General features: G+C 34.9%; 2 long non-coding RNA genes across 2 annotated transcripts in view; both read left to right on the top strand.

Moving 5' to 3' along the window:
* The window catches only part of LOC126726265 (uncharacterized), a 47750-nt gene extending 35046 nt beyond the window's left edge, over positions 1-12704 (top strand). Inside the window, exon 3 of the long non-coding RNA XR_007655770.1 lies at positions 10702-12704. This is a non-coding gene — a long non-coding RNA (uncharacterized LOC126726265). The remainder of the gene's footprint in view (positions 1-10701) is intronic.
* LOC126726264 (uncharacterized) lies at positions 9524-10093 on the top strand. Its single transcript, XR_007655769.1, has 2 exons — positions 9524-9742; positions 9859-10093. It is a non-coding gene; the product is annotated as an uncharacterized LOC126726264 (long non-coding RNA).
* Positions 12705-13359: the final 655 nt, after the last annotated feature.

Genomic DNA, 13359 nt, shown 5'->3' on the forward strand with positions numbered 1-13359 from the left:
GTAAAGGATACTCGGTTAGGATGTGGACGGTATGAGCTTGAAAATAGTGAGGCATAGCATGTACTAATGCTAACACCAATTTTTCCAAGGGTAAATACCTTGTCTCGGCATCAACCAAGGTCTTACTGATGTAATACACGAGCTGCTGCACTCCTTGATCCCTTAACAACACGAGACTCATAGTATGATCAAACACCGAGAGGTATATGAACAAGTCTTCCCTAGGTTTCAGGGCTGTTAACATGGGTGCCCACATCAAATACTCCTTTAGATCCTGAAAAGCTCTTTCACATTCTTTATTCCACTGAAACCCTTTCCACTTCCTCAAAAGTTGGTAGAATGGACAACAGTGATCGGCAAACCTAGAAATGAACCGATTAAGGGCGGCTAACATTCCAGTCAACACATGCACTTCCTTCGGATTGCATGGCGACTTGAGCTGTTGCACGGCTTCAATCTGATTAGGGTTAACTTCTATCCCACGGTTAGTGACCAGATAACCTAGGAACTTACCAATCCCCACCCCGAAAGCACACTTGTCCGCGTTCAGGCACAACTTATGTTGCCGAAAAACTTCAAACACCCCTTGGAGATCTTCTATATATCGCGTTTCTTGTTTACTTTTTACTACCATGTCGTCGATGTACACCTTAACCGTACGCCCAATTTTGTCCCGAAACATTCTAGTCATCATACGTTGATACGTTGCCCCGGCATTCTTTAACCCGAAGGGCATCATGGTGTAATGGTAGTTTGCATCAAGGGAGATGAATGTTGTCTTCTCCTGGTCCTCGGAAGCTAGGGCGATCTGATGATAACCATGAAAGGCGTCCAAGAAACTCATCCTCGGGTGCCCACAAGTGGCATCGACCAATTGATCTATCTTTGGCATAGAAAATAGGTCTTTTGGGCATGCTTGGTTCAAATTCATGAAATCTACACAAACTCGACATTTGTTATTCTTCTTCCTGACCACTAAAGTATTCGCTAGCCATTCCGAGAAGAAGGTTTCTTTGATCGCCCCGGCCTCTTTTAACCGCTCGACCTCCTGTCTCACTGCTTCAATGTGCTCCTTCGCCGATCTTCTCGACCTCTGCTTCTTTGGAGGAAATGACGGGTCTACGTTAAGCTTGTAAACGATGAACTTAGAATCAACCCCGGGCACCTCATACGAGCTCTAGGCAAACACATCTACATTCTTTATAAGAAATAACAATGCATCTACCTTCTCCCCGTCCTTCATATTTGCCCCTATCTGAAAATACCGATCAACATCTGGTAGTATCTTTACTCTAATTAATTCCTTAACACAACTAGCCCCCATTCCATCTCGAGGCTCTTGTAATTGCTATAAAGGAACCTTCTCGACGGTTTCATTTTGTTTAGTTTGCTTTTGCTTCCAATCGACTACAGCCAGTAAACATTGTCTGGCCACTTGTTGACTTTCCCTTATTATAGTAATGCCCTGCTCGGTGTGGAACTTAACCTTCACATGTAGGGTGGAGGGAACTACCCCCATCACATGAATCCACGACCTTCCCAAAATAGCCGTATAAAGAGAAAACGAAGTGACAACTTCAAAAGCCACTGTCACTTCCCTTCCTTCCATATTCACGGGAAATGATATTTGATGGTGTTACAAAAAACACAAACTCCTGAGCTCGTCCATATGGCTCGTCCAATGAAAGACCAATTAGGGCGAACCAAGTGCGTGTAGTGATCGTCCTAGGCATCCTTAATGACCTCGTCCATCCTTGGAAGCGTTTAGACGGACGAGCTTCCTTAAAAAGCTCGTCCGTCCTTAGAAACGTTTGGACGGACGAGCTCTACACTTTGTGATGAATCGTTTCCAACGACAGTTATGGAAACGATAGTCAAAGAAACGTAACTCCCACAGCAGTTTGGACGGACAAGCTCTACACTTTGTGATGAATCGTTTCCAACGACAGTTATGGAAACGATAGTCAAAGAAACGTAACCCCCACAGTAGTTACAAGATTTGACTCCAAATCCTACGGACTCCTTAATAATAGGGGGAGTTATGAGAATAACCGCTTACATCGACCTATATAAACACTTCGACTCCTATGAAGAAGGGTAAGTTCATTCTAGACAACATTCCTAGAATCTTGAAATTTCAAATTTCCTGAAGAAAGAAACTAACTTCATCATCGGAGGATTTGTAGCCGATCACCCTGGTCTCCTCTGACTTTTGTCAATTCTTTTTCAGGTCAGACACATCATCTTAATCCGCATCATCCAACCTACTGATTTTGTGAGAAACATCAATATTTACCCCTCAAGAATCATCACTTGACTGTCAAACCTGACCAGGGGTGTATCGTATTTCAAGAGGTCCTCCTTCTTCAGTTCGAGCCCTCTGAACAAATCTGGATACATCACATTGGCCCTACTTCCTTGGTCCACCATTACCCTCTTTACTATGAAACCCTTTATCCGAGCTGTCACCACCAACGCATTATCCTGCGGCTGAATCGTTCCTTCTAAGTCATCATCGTTAAAAGAGATGGGTTCCTAAACAACTTTTAACTTCTTCTCGGGTGGCTGCTTGCCCGAGCTATTTTCCACGGGCACTACGGTCAACATCCCTTTTCTCCCGGCCATTGCAGTACCCCTCGGGGCAGCATGGATAACTTCGATCACTCTTAATGGGGGTAGAGAGGGTTCCCTCTTTGCTAAATACCTTACCCGGCATCCCTATTCCCTGCATCTGCCACAAACTCCTTCAGATATCCTGCCTTCACCAATTGCCCAAGATGATCCTTTAACACCCAGCACTACTTAGTGGTATGCCCCTTATTCCTATGATAGGTACAGTACAAATTCTGATTCCTGCAAGATGGGTCACCCCCTATCTTGTTTGACCATCTGAAGTTTAGCTCGTTCTTGATCCGGTCTACAATTCTGTGTATCGGCTTCTTAAACGTCACGTTCACCTCTCCTAGCCGCAGCTTTGGCCCTTGTATCCTTAAATCCTTTCAAGGCCTTGGCTGAAATCCACTCTGCCAAGGACGATTCGCTAACGGGACCTTGCCCTTACTTTGTAGCTGATCGTCCTCCAAGTGTTTGTACTCCTCTATACGCCTCATAAGCTGCCTCATATCCTCGGGAGGCCTCCTTGTCAACGACTCCCATAGTTCGGAATCCTCGGGTAGCCCTATCCTAAAGGTGCTTGCCGCAATCGTCTCATTGCATCCACCAATCTCATTAAAAAGCTCCCAATACCGACTGGCATAACTGCGAAGGATGTTGCGGTACCTAGCTACAAGTAACAAACCAGACACCAAATTCTTCTATAAACTAGGCAAAACTGTGAATGGAGCCCTTCCGTAACCCATTAAACCATCTCAAAGTAGTGGGCCCGAGGCTCAAGGGAAATACCTTGCACATCAAGGTATCATTGTGAGTATGCAGAGACATCATCTGGATATAATGATGCGTTCTACCGGGTCCAATTTCCCGTCGTAGGCATTGAATGGTGGCTGCACAAATCTACTCGGCATTGGGGCCCGTTCAATTCCTTCTAAGAACGGCGACTGAGCTGCCCTGCGTAAGGCGCGGCTCATAGTGTCCATGGCTGCATTATGGGGCCGTCGTTCTTCCGAGGAATCTGATCCCCAATTTGTGTACTCTCGTGAACGTGATCGATCCCGTCGTTGACAGGACTCCTACGAGTGTGAACGGCCTCTTCATCAACGGGACTCTTGTGAGGGTGAGCGGTCCTGATGTCGACGGGAATTGGACTGGTTAGACCCCTCCCCATAATTATTTCTCCTACTATCAGACCTCCTTTCTCAGTTGTCTCGGTCCCTTCTCCTTTGCCTGCCCCTCGCTTCTAATTCCAAATCTATCACCAGTCTGTGCAATCGCTCAAGTTCTTCATCCCTTTCATCAAGTTACCCGTGCCTTGAAGCTTCCGATATCGTCAGATGGGTTTGGTACGATCCCTCCCCAAGGCCAGAATGTTCTCCTTCTTGTTCACGGTCCCTATCTTCGTGCCTCTTGTGTCTCTGTTCTCGCCATGTGGATCCCCGAGAAGATCCTATCGAACCGCTTTCAGCGTAACTCCCCAAACACCTTTCAGACATTTCTCCCGAGTGTGGGTCTCCTTTGAACCATAACTTTATAGGAGATTCCCACAGACTGCGCCAATTGTGCTCGCCAAAAATAAGGCTGATGGGCTGGGCCTCACTTGGGCTCACAATTTATTTTTGATGTGGGTTTTGGATTTCTTAACTTGGGTAGTTCCGAACACAGAGACCCAACATAGCAACTTCTCCTAAGGAGTTCCCCTACTCCCACTGTTGTTGTTCTCATGTTGCTCTCTTGCTCTTGCCCTCAATTTTCTCTCCAACCTTTCAACAACCTCCTCTTCTTCACTATCTTCTCATATTTATAGCCCAATGATTAGTGGGGAGTCATGATTACTCTTGTGGTTAGTGGTAGGAGAGGTCCAATGTTGTTATTGCTAAGTGGATGTTTAGTTGGGAGTGAGGTGTGGTGAGAATGGCATTGGAACTAGCTCCCCACTTCAGAAGGGATTTCGGCAGAGGTTTTTCCCAGGGCGATATCGGTGTAACCGAGGTATAGTGTCCCCGATCAATCATGCTCCAGTTTGAGGTGTGCCTTGCCAAGCATATCCTAGGTTACGGGATACTATGAACACGTATTATAGCGGTTCGCTCAACAGGTTTTGGGCCGTTCGTAATGTCATGAGGCCCGGGCCCATGACCTTGGCAGGCCTAGAGTCTAGTTTTGGGCAAATGGGTTGGGCCTGTGGGCCATAATGCAAAGTTGGAGTTCAAGGCCCAAGGCCCAAATAGGTCTAGGGGTCCCGTTCTGTACAGATATATAAAGCATTTTATAAAACATAAGTAATTTAACTTGCTTGAGAAATATGAATACAAACTTTAAATAGAGACTTTTCTTTCTTAAAGATTTTCTTAAACATATATTCAAACATATATAAAATAATAATAAGTACAAACATTACAAATTTTGTTTTCAACCACAAATAAGTCTCCACCGTCATAAAATTTCCTTCCAAATAAATATCGGATTCATTCAAATATTATATTGAACATATGTCTAAACATACATAACATAACAAGATTGATAATGCAAAAATTATAAAAATCTTTTCGGTGATTAAAATACATTGCCAAATATATATATATATATATATATATATATATATATATATATATATATATGCAACAATAGTGAATACAAACATAACAAATTTTGTTTTCAATCTCTACTTCCTCTTGTAAAGAGAGAAAAATTCATGAGATTAGTACAAAATCGTATCCCAGGCATAACCCTACAATTCGAGTAAAGAGGTCTAGCACAAGAAAGTATAGTGTCGAATGCATGGAATATATGATCTTCATTTAAATTTTTAATGACTGGCATCTGATTTTAGAACCACTCCAATGACTAGGAAGTTTCTTTTCTATTTTCCTTTCTTGGTGGATTTGCTTTGTATATAAGGGAGCAAAGACCTTAATTGTAATGTACTCTAATTTCACATTATAATAAATAAAACTCTTAACATATTTTTTTAGATAGATTGTATACAAAATTTGACCAACGATTGATTTTTTGCAATTTCTTAAGAATCAACGATTGTTTTCTGGTTTTTGTACCAAAATGATAACAACTCTTAGTATAATATATGTTGTTCTTATCTAAAATAAGAGCTATGTAGTGTGGAATGGGTTTCCATATTGACAGATGCATGATAACAATTAAGATCAAACAAATCCCAAAAAACTCAATAATCCAATTTTGGGAAAAAAATAAATAAATATGAAAAAATTGAGAATCCAGCCATTAATTAAGACCTCAGTGAACAACTTTAGGCTAAGAAGTGAAAACCCACTATAGAAATGCAATGAAAGTCACACTCAAACATATAGACAACAAAAACAACAAATTGAAAGAGAAACCAAGAAGGATCGAGAGTAAAAGGGCTCAAAACCTAGAACTAAGATCCCCAAAATTTTACTACTATCTCACATCCCCATAAGTTATCTTAGTTGGAATTTGGACATGACTCCATGACTGAATCTCTGATTATTATTATTTTAGTAGCCACATAAGCTTTATGTTGACAACTGTGCACATTTTATGCCACGTAAGTATTATCCTTTAATGAGTTAATGGTATGAACCAAATTAACCACAATTTAAAAATAATAAAGACCAAATTCACTGCTGCGAAATTTATAACCAAATTGAAAGTGACCCTAAAATGTAGGAACCAAATTGTTATTTTTGCTTTTTTTTTTTCAATCTTAAATAGGTCTCCACCATTATAAAACTTATTTAAAAAATATATATATATGATTCATTCAAAAATTATATTGAACATATGTTTAAACGTTTGTAACATAACAAGAATATGAACATAAAAATTATTAAGAAAATTTTTCATGTTTAAAAACAAGCAAAATTTAACCTTTTCTTTTGATATGGACTTTTGGTCCTTTAATTGAAAATAAACTCTCAAACAAATCTCTAATTCATACACTCAGGTCCACTAATTACATACTAAGCTTCCTTGTAACATGTAATTGGAGTATGTTCCATGACCGTATCTATTGATCTTCAAATTCTTGTTGCATAAGTAAATTAAGTGTATTTATTAAGAAATTTTGTATGATTAAATATAGAGGTTATGCAATTTTTCTTTCAAACTACTATAAAAGACATATTACTGAATTTTTCCTAACTTTTTCATCCACTACAATAGCTTTCATTCTTTTTAGTTATTACCACTAGCTTGTAACCCCATACATAATAATAGATACACCTAAAATGTATAATTATAAACATAAATTTTCTTTAAAAAAAAAAAAAAATAGTTCAATTCCTATATAAGTTAAATACTATCAATGATTATTCTTATATTTTCTAAACTCTTAAAAAAAACTTTGTAAGAAACTTTTAATATGTTTTGAACAAACTCATTGATTATTGCGATGAGAAGTTAAAACCTTCACCAAAATTTAAAAATTGTTATAACATTCTTATATTTAAAAAATCAATAAACCCATGGATTTTAGAGCTAAATTGAAATCCAATTGGATTTTTTCTAAGCTTCAGCTTTAAATAAACTAGCATGTAACCCATGGAAATCCATGGATACATTTAAAATTAAATACAATTTTTATTATAAAAATCTAAATAAGGGCAAATTACAATTTACCCACCTGTGATTTGGCTGAAATTTAAGTTGTCTACCTGTGATTTAAAATTTGACACTACCCATCTGAGATTTGACCGAAATTTAAGTTGCTTGCCTATGATTTGAAATCTCATGATGCAAGTGTTCCACTGGATTCTTTTTTTATCTTATTTGATCTTGTATTTTTATGTTTTTTGCATTTTTGGAGGAAAGAAACATAAAAGTAAAATAAAATCACATATTTAGCCATGTTTTTATCAGAGGTTAAGGAAATTTAACTGAACCAACCTCAAGTGGGTAAGGTGTCAAATTTCAAACCACAGGTAGGTAATTTAAATTTCGGCCAAACCATAGGTGGGTAAGTTGTAATTTGCCCTATAAATAATTAGTAAAATTATTTTTTAAAAGAATATCGTATAACACATGCATACGTATGAATAAATTTAAAATTAAACAGAATTTTTATCATAAAAATATATATAATGAGTCAATTTATTTTATATAAAAAAAAAGTGAACATAATTAATCACATATTAAAATTCTTACCTAAAAACTTAATATGTTAGGAGTGTGGTGTGTGTGTGATGCTGCATGCGTATGGTGCTGATGATGGGTATGTGTGGTGCTAATGAGGCATGTGTGGGGTGCTGCATGTGTAAGGTGCTGATGAGTAGCATTTGGAATTAAGGAGTTTGGCAGTTGAGTTCGAGGACAACCAGGCCTCCTAGAACAAAGAGAAAATAGGAAAGGAGAGATGGAGAGAATTGAAAGGAAAATTCTGGTAAGAATATCAATCATGTTCCCATTCTACAATCACCCTTCCAGTTTAATACCCTAGATAGCACATCAGTCCAATAACCAATTCCCTAACTGTCCTCCCGAGCCAGCTAAGCCATCCAACTCATCCTAACTAACTAACTCCAATAACTAACTCTAATACAATACAATATTAATGTAGGTACAACTCTAATACAAGTATATGTATACTAAGGTATAGATTATCAAAAAAATGTATACTAAAGTATAAGTACACAATGCGTGCTAGGCAATCACAACCCCATCTATGGCACAGTTATATTGTACACCCTAGCAACACTAACATAGCCCGCCTCATCAGCTACACATGCATGCCCCATCAGCAACACACGCACCCCTTATCAGGAACACAGGCACACCTCATCAGCACCACACACATGAATCCCCCTGCGCATGCCTCATCAGCACCACACGCACCCATCATTAGCACCATACGCATGTAACACCCCACACACACACCACGCTCCTAACATAATACTACTTATGATAATTTTTTTTTCTAATTTTTAATTAGATAGAATGTGTGGTAATTTTTATTGAGTATATGTGATTTTTTATTTTATTTTATAGTTCATTAATATTAGATTTTTAGTATTTTGCACTCGTTAACTCACTTGGCACAAAGATTAAAAAAACTTAAGTGAACACATTGCACCAATGTAAGTGGATAATTATGGTATGGTTTCCACATAAATTTTCCACACAAATTTAGACACAGTGCAAAATTAGATTATAATTTCAAATTATAATTGAACTTTTTCTAACTTTTACCTATCAATATATATTAGCTTGTAAGTTGTATCCCTATGCATATGCATGGATACACTTAAAGATATATAATAAGGTATATAGTATAATTCATATATATATATATATATATATATATATATATATATATATATATATATATATATATATATTTTAACATATTATGTTCTCATTGACCAGGAAAAAAAAAAACAAATAAATAAAATTAAAAAATATTATTCCCGTGGTCAATTTTGTTCTTGTGTCTGCATTCTATCTATCCACTATTACGGTATTACCACACGCACTTGCCTTAATTTTTATTTCATTTAATATGTATATAACAACATAGCCGGCATATATTTCTTCATAGGAATGCATTTTTCTTTTTAAATGAATATTTGATATTTCCTTGAAAACAAAAGGCATGTGTTAGGAATAATGGTTAAATTATATCAAAATAAGATGGAAGAAATAAAATATTGATTTAGCTTCATGCCAAAACCCGTCCTGAAAACCCAATGTCTGTTTGATCATTTGCTCTTAACCAGGTCTAAAATGTACGGAATGAAAAAGATTGGGGAAAGAAAAGTCCTTTCAATGGAAAGGGGGCCCACGATGGCCATAGTAGAAGTGATGAGGTGGATCGAGAGGGAATAATCCAGAGCATATGCCAATCTAGTTCCATGGAATATCCATATCTAATGTGCGGATCACACAGAATAAAAGGCTGGCCGTGGAAGTTTTGGCAAAACGCAGAACTGAATGGTGGCAATGGATGTGTTAAGAGGGTAGAGAAGAATAACAGGCAATTCTCCTAAGGCAGTAATGTTGTGTGCATTTGCATGCATGAGTGCCAATTCCTGCCAAAGGAGAATTGTCCTGCCATTCTACTACTACTACATTTGTTCCATTTCACTACTTAATTTCCCATGCACCAGCACTACGTTCTTTCTTGATTTGTATGGTAATCTCTCTCTCTCTCTCTTTGTATAAAGAATGAATATGGCAATGCCCATTTTGTTTCATATATTGACTTTTTTGCTTTGTGTTGAAAATGATCCTTTCATTGTTCATTCCCAGTCAAAGAGGGTGTAGAAGTAGTGATGAGCTAATTGGAGAAAGTCCACACAAGAGCTTCATACAAAAGAAAACTGTTTGTGGTAAATACTTCATAATGGCAAAAGTATTCTGTATTTCTGTTACTCCATCCATAATAGAAGTACTAGGAGTTGGAGGTCCCTTTATGCAAGGTCTTTTCAAGCTTATGGCTATTATTAATTATTCAATATAGAGGGAATTGTCCTAGGTTTTTCAACCTCAAATTTGCCAACATCTCATTATTAGGAAATGCCACTAATACTGCTAAATAGATATCATTTTCGAAACTTGTTAAAGCGTTAACATGTGATCAGAGTAACTTTACTTTTATATAAATTTACTACAATATCACTTATGCGCTAAGCACAATATATCACTTTGAAGATTGTAAAATTCTATCTCATTAGATTTATTGTTCTTGCTAATAAGTATCCTAAATACACTTGTTAAAGTGTATTTAATATTTCATTAGATATTATTTTTATACATTTTTCAAAATAAAATAAAATAAACTTGTGGAGAAATATTAGAAAATGATATACAATCACTATGCTTGTGGTTATAAATCAATGAATTATTGATAAGTGTATTTTAATTTTTTTTTTTTAAAAATAATTATACATTGTATGAATTATGCATTCCTTCTTGAGCTGGACAATTCTAGACCCGCCAATAAACTTCCCATGTTCTCAACCCTCTCTGTTTTTATTTTACCATACCAACCTGCAACGATTTTATATATTTTTGAGTGGTGTCAATGATGTTATAAATTTTATTAAATATGTTTTATATTACAAAATTGATGTGCTGCTGATAACAAAAAAGTAATTTAGATCTTTATTTATAATATTTTTCAAATGAACAAATCACATATTTATTGTCAAACCAGTTTGTGGATTTTATTGCATAAATTTTGTAATAACTTTAACATTTTCTTAAATCTTTATCATCAGCAACTATTTTGGTACTTACTTGAATTAAAATTTACAACATGAGTTTAGAATTTTTTTCTAAAAGTTCAAAATACCTCCAAGATTTTAAAAGTAAATAAAATTTCAGTGGCAAGAAGCATAAAATAAAAAATAAAAATAAAAATAAAATAAAAACAAACAAACAAAAACACTCCATTGTACATCCCCATTTTAGATATAGTTATCATTTTCTATGTTATAAGACGAAAGATTCTCAAATATTGATGAAATTGAAGAAGAAAAAAAATTGACACGGAAAGTCAATTGAGATAGGCAAAGACGAAAGGAAAGCAATTGAGTGAAATCCAACTCTTGAGAGATTGTGTGAATCTAATCTATACAAGGGTGATATTTATATATATAATGAGAATAAAAATTTAAAAACCATTTTTAAATAAATCCTCTAATTGTTACAGTAGAGCAGTAACTAACAACTAACAGACCGACCAATTTAGCTAATTTTACAACTTTTATAACAATATGTAACTTTGCAACAATCATATCTAATGCACACTTGTTTCATTGAAGAATTGACAATAACTTCATCAAAATCTTTTTATTATTATTATTATTATTATATAATAGAATTTCAACTTATGACATTCACTTTATGGCCAATTTTTTTATTATTACGTAATAATACCAATAGATTTTTAGTATTAAAAAAAATATTTTTTTTTTTTAAATGAAACTAATACAACAACAAAAATAAAGACTATAGTTTATCTATAAAAATTTTCACAGACAGATCAAATCATCATTGCTTGATAAGAATAACTATTTGCTTCACATCATTGATAATTTTAGTTGGAAAACATGGGTTTCTTTTTTAAAATAAAAATTTGAGGAATTTTAAGTCTTTAAGAAAAATCAAAACATTTGTGGAAATGTATTATGACTATGAAGTTAAGGTCTTGAGATTTTGAAAGAGAATGTGAATTTCGACCAAATGGATCTAAAGAATTTTATAAAACAAAAAGTTTTTTTTAATCAATTTTAAGGTTCTCATAATAAAATGGTGTAATTGAAAGAAATAAGAAATCAATTAATTTTTAACAGAATAAAGTTTAGCTACAAAATTAATTGTAGCTTAAGAAAATCCTTACTCAAAAAAATATATATTACTATATATTTTGAAAATATAACTATTGATTTGCATGTTTTTTACGCTCTTAATACAAATATCAAATTTTGTATCAATTATATATTATTTATTACATTATCTATAAGCTTATATTTTATGCATAATTTTAAATTACAAAAACTTGAAATTTAAAAAATATTATTGATGGCATAGCTATTGATCTTAAATTTTCTTGAAATTTTACAAGTATAGAGAATATAAGAAGAAAATGTAATGCAATGATGGGTTTATCAAAATTCACCTTAAATAAAAAAATATTGAGTAAAGCATGTAAGAGTATAGATACAAAAAATTAGTAGAAGCATTTAATTATATATGAAGTTTAATTGTTCAATCGTTGTCCCGTTGTCCGATAAGGACTGTACAAGAAAGAAGTCACAAGTTTACACCTCTCCATGGTCCCAGAGGCCTAGAATTCTTACGAATAGATTAGAGCTGAATATGATTGTCGGCAAAAGTAATTGTAAACTAGAATTGTTTGGATCAGAATTCCACCTCACATTTTGGTTTTTGGGTTATGTTTCAATTGTGAAAAAGTAGTAGAGAATTTGTTAAAACTGGTCCAATTGTTTTGGGAGAATTTGGGGAAATTATTACAGGGTACATTTCTTTAATGTTATAAGTGTTTTATTAACATAATTATCTAACTAAAATAAGTTAAATGTAACTTGTTATTGGAAATTGCAGATCTATGTAATTAGAAATTGCCTGTACATGTATATTGCTTTCATACCTCCCTATTTACATGTATGTGAAACTATATGTATTTGAAATAAGAATTTTCATGTAAAATTAAATATTAATTAAAAAAAAAAAATTTTGGAACCATTGTTATTGGAAAAAAATGAAGTTCACAATAACTCATAGCCAACCGCAATTACATTTAGTATAATCATTTTTTTTTTTAAACAAAATTTTAACATAATATCAAACCCAATTTTTTTAGATTACATACTAGGTACTACCATTACCATTATTAAATGCTACCTAAGCATATCAACCATCAATTTCAAGATTTTTACTACCGCGCATTCTTAACAGAATGGTCACTCTACGAGTACAAGGTTATTGTGATGAGGTGGAGGGCAAAGGTTAGAGTTTAAGCCTTCAGGATGGAGTTTCACACACATATACACTTAAATTAGGTTAAAATAGAATTCTTATCTTGTATTAAAAAAAACTACAAGCACTACAAAAAATGCGGGCTTTAGCCGCGTTTCAAAAATACAACTATAGACCCTAAAAACGCAACTATAGGCTATAGCCGCATTTTCTATAGCTGCATTTACAAATGAGGCTTTTACTACGCGACAATAGCCCCCTATGGGGTCTATAGCCGTTTTTTTTTAAATGCGGCTACAAGTCCCC

This window comes from Quercus robur, chromosome 5 (assembly GCF_932294415.1).
Source record: "Quercus robur chromosome 5, dhQueRobu3.1, whole genome shotgun sequence".
NCBI classification, from domain to species: Eukaryota; Viridiplantae; Streptophyta; class Magnoliopsida; order Fagales; family Fagaceae; genus Quercus; species Quercus robur.